The sequence below is a fragment of the Trichosurus vulpecula genome, chromosome 5 (assembly GCF_011100635.1).
Source record: "Trichosurus vulpecula isolate mTriVul1 chromosome 5, mTriVul1.pri, whole genome shotgun sequence".
NCBI lineage: Eukaryota > Metazoa > Chordata > Mammalia > Diprotodontia > Phalangeridae > Trichosurus > Trichosurus vulpecula.
Genome location: NC_050577.1, coordinates 267,141,954 through 267,146,534, shown reverse-complemented (window position 1 = coordinate 267,146,534; position 4,581 = coordinate 267,141,954). Strand labels below are relative to the sequence as shown.

The following is a 4,581-nucleotide window of genomic DNA, read 5'->3' as shown; positions in this document are numbered from 1 at the left end:
TTACTAGGTTCCATTTCCAGTTGGGCAATGAAGCTCCCTCCCTCCTTCCTACCTTCCTTCCTTCTTCCCATATTTTCTTTCCTTCCTTCTTTTTTTCTTTCCTTCCCTCTTTTCCTCCTTCCATCTCTCCTTCCCTCTTCTACCTCTTTCCTCTCCCTCTATCCACATAGGGTATCATACCTTCACCTGTGGATACTCTGCCCAAAGGAATATAAATTTTGATCGCTGAAATCTCACAAGATACCTTAGGATTTCTGGACTAGATTTCTTTCTTAAGGACCATGTCTTAAGCCCAAATCACTCTGGCTCTCATTGATTTGTCAACAATAGATCCCAGGACAAGTTCCACTTGGTCATTGTTTGGCCACTAATGGGTCTGAGTGAGGATAAACAGCAATTGTTTCTGTTTAGGCCAGAAATACTGTGGATCTTCCCCTCCCAGACTGATTTTTTTTGACTAGGTAAAAGAGGCATTCTTTGCCTCATTTCTTACCTAGGCTTAATCACTGAATGGGTGCTGCCTCAGTCAAACTGAAACCTGGAAAAGACCTTAACTTAAAAAGGCCAGGATCTCCCATTGAATTCAGGGCCATCTCCAATCATTCTGATCTGTATCTTGTCACTTTACCCAGATGGCTCCAGGAGAGCTAATGAGGCTGGTGACTTTGCACCATCCTCCCTCACTTAAATCCAATTCACTTTCATGTCATGGCATCACCTTCCTAGTGTCATGGTCCTCTTCAAGAACAAAGGACAAACAACAAGTTTCCATTGTTCTCTGAGTCTGTGGAGCAGAAAAATCATTGTGATAACAATTCAATGAAACACCCAGAGGGTGCAGGAGACCTGGATCCAAGAGCAAATGAGTACAGATCCATCCTCAGGCACTTACTAGCTATGGCAAGATTTAGTCAAGTCCCTCAATTTCTGTAAGTAGCTCATTTTAATCTGTAAAATAGGGGCACTAATAACATGTACTTCTCAGGTTTTTATGAGGCTAAAAATAAGATAACATTTATAAAGCATTTTGAAAACCTTTAAATGCCATATAAATACAATCTATTGTTATGTTAATTTCCAATAGCACACTACTGGGAACCAAAGGCTAAAGGTGGATGACCAGAGAGAGAAGTCCTGGTATCCCTTCCAGCTCTCAGATTCTTCCATTCTGGGATTCTTGAATTCTAACTATCTAGGCAAAGAGATTATTATCAATTGTTTCTTAATAGTACATATATTTTAGATCAATAACTGCAATACTCATGGAAAGGAAAGCAACAAAGATTTGAAGTCCTGAAGCAAATTGACAAACTGAGGAGTAGCTACTGATGAGCAGCTACTATTTGTCAGTAGGAAAGACCTATATTGCAAATGAACAGCTCCCCAAATCCTTTCAAACATACAGGGAAATAATACCATGGAAGGATTGCTGGAAGTACTCTTGGGAAAAAAGTAGAGAGATAGGATAGGTTTTTGTGTGCCCCCTCCCAATACCTTCCTCATATCCTATCTTGAAGGAATTCTCTCTGGTTTCTAGAGGTGGGTCAGAAAGGAATGACATATAATAACAAGTAGGCATGGGAAATTACACACATGTGGACTTTATAGACAAACATATACATACACACACAGCTGTCCCAAAACTCTTAGTGCAATTTTAAGCTTTAATAGCTTAAGAAAAGCTATTAATATCTTAAAGTTATCAAAACTTAAAAGCTGCACTAAGTATTCCTTCAAATACTTGAAGACTATTTCATATTGCTTCAAGTATCCTCACACTAAACATCCCCAGCTCCTTGTTGATTCAGCTAATCTTATTGTAGTATTACCCCTTAGTTCCTACTCTCCACATTATCTTCCTCTGTCTTCCATGTCAGGTATCAATTCTGACTGGTTGTCCCTATCTAAAATACTGGGGTTCATCCTACCCATTGATTTCTCTCCTTTTCACCTTCAGATTCAACCAGGATCATAATGAAAAATTTCACCACGTTGACTGATTTCATTCTTCTGGGGCTGACAGATGTCACTGAAATGCAGGTTGTACTTTTTCTCTTCCTTGTTCTCATGTATATATCCAGCATCATCAGCAACCTGACCATTATCACTCTCACTCTATTGGACTTCAACCTCCAGACACCCATGTATTTCTTCCTTAGGAATTTTTCCATCTTAGAAATCTTCTACATAACTATTTTTACTCCCAGAATCCTACTGAGCGTCTCAACAGGAAACAAAACCATCAGCTTTGCTGGCTGCTTCCTTCAGTACTTCTTTGCCATATTTCTGGGAGCCACAGAGTTTTATCTTCTGGCTGCTATGTCCTATGACCGCTATGTTGCCATCAAAAAACCACTGCATTAAACAACCATTATGAGCAGCAGAGTCTGCATGCTGCTTGTCCTCTGCTCTTGGCTGTCTGGGTTCCTGATTTCTGCCCCAGCAGTCCTAATGGCGAGTCTCCTGGACTTTTGCTCATCTAATATAATAAATCATTATTATTGTGATACTACTCCCCTTCTGAAGCTCTCCTGCTCAGACACAAGCCTTGTAGAGCTGGTTGATTCTCTCTTAGCTATAGTTACCCTAATGACAACCTTAGGGTTAGTGATTTTCTCCTACTCAAATATCATCCAGACGATTCTCAGATTTCCTTCTGCCCAGCAAAGGAAAAAGGCCTTTTCCACCTGTTCTTCCCATATCATTGTCATTTCTCTCTCCTATGGCAGCTGTCTTTTCATATACATTAAACCGTCAGCAAAGGAAGACTTCACCTTCCAAAAGGAAGTGAGTGTATTCCCAACTACAATAACCCCCCTGCTGAACCCTTTCATTTACACCCTCAGAAACAAACAAGTGATACAAGCCTTCAAGAATTTGGTCCAAAAGATAATGAATCATTAATAAGACACACAATTCAAGTCTGCATGAAACACAAGAAGAAGCAAAAAGATGAATGAAGCAACATTCTGGCTTAAATTCATTCAACAAAATTTTAAAGTACTTACTGTATGCAAAGCATTGTACTAGGTGCTGGGGATGAAAAGATAAAAATATCTTCAAGGAGCTTACATTGTGCTGGGGAAGTGCATCTGCTTAGATAAATAAATTTAAAATCTAGCCAAAAGTATTCAAAGTAATTTCAAGAGGTTGAATATTAAAAACTGGGAGTGTGTTATGCTTAAGGAAGATAGACTTTTAAGAGGAAATGGTGAGGGAAGAGTACATTCCAGATGCAGAGAATCGCATGTGCAAAATTACAAAAGCAGAAGATGGGATATACACACTATTGGGTCAATTCATCTAAAAATACAGTGTAGTAAAATAAGTAATGTGACATATGTTAAGACTGGAAGGGTAGGTGAGAGGCAGACTAAAAGGGTTCAAATGCTAAACTGAGAATTTTATATTTTATCCTAGAGGCAGTGGGGAGGCAATAAAGACATTTGAGCAGAGATTTCTATATGCTTGGATCTGTGTTTTCTTAACATCAATTTATTATCCACAAGAGGATGGATTGGTAAGGAAAGAAATTGGCAGCAAGTGTCCAAACTCAAATGGATGAAAATCTGAACTAGGGCCGGGAATGTGTGAGTAGAGAGAAGAGAACAGATGTGAGATGTGCAAGTAGAATGAAGAAGACATTGGGGAAAATAACCAATGCCAAAAAAATAGTGAATGTAACAAAATTATAAACATCAAGCATGACTCAGATGAAGAAATGTGAGAGAATGCCCCCAACCTATCTTTTCATGGAGGTTGGAGGTCCACAGGCTCACATTGCACATGGTTTTGGACTTACTCAATGTATCTATCACTTGTGCTGATTTTTTCCTCTTTAAAAAAATATAATTTGTTATATGGGATAACTATCTGACAGGGAAGGGGCGAGGTTAACATATAATGATGTAAGAAATAGAAGATGCCAAAATTTTATTCTAAGACTTGATAAATGATAGGATATATGGGGGTGAGATAAAGATACTTCAATCAAGGATAACCCTAAAGTTACATACAAAAAGGAAAATAGAGACTTAAATAAAAATAGATAGGCTAGGGGAGTTTGGAGAAGGACTAGGTATAATGGGATAGTTAAGATGTCTATGAGATATCAAAGGGAATATGTCTCACATAGTACTAGGATTCAGAGTGTAGAATAGGGGTAGATGTTTGGCTTTGGACCCGCCTAAAGATAATTGAATTAATGGGAATTGATGAAATCATCCGAGAAATGAATATGGAAAAAGAGGAGAAGACTCTGGACAGAACTTTGGGGTCATAAACACTTAGTGGGCAAGAATAGGCTGATGATCCACAAAGAACCCAGAGAAGAGGAGATCAGATAGGCATGAGGGGAAACCAAAGGGGATCAGCATCTTAAAAACCAGTGAGGAGAGACTGTCTAGGAGAAGGAAGGCAATAACAGTCTAACAATCATTAGAGTGGTAAGGTAGAATGGGGACTGAGAAAAAGCCATTGGATTTTTAAGAGATCCTTTGCAACCTTGGAGTGCACAGTGGAATTGAGGAATGGAATCAAAACTGCAAAGAGATAAAGTGGAAGTAACCCCTATATTTAGCT

At 38.9% G+C, this 4,581-nt stretch overlaps 1 pseudogene; it reads left to right on the top strand.

Annotated features, from left to right (window-relative positions):
• Positions 1-1,974: 1,974 nt before the first annotated feature.
• LOC118852396 lies at positions 1,975-2,904 on the top strand (annotated as a pseudogene).
• Positions 2,905-4,581: the final 1,677 nt, after the last annotated feature.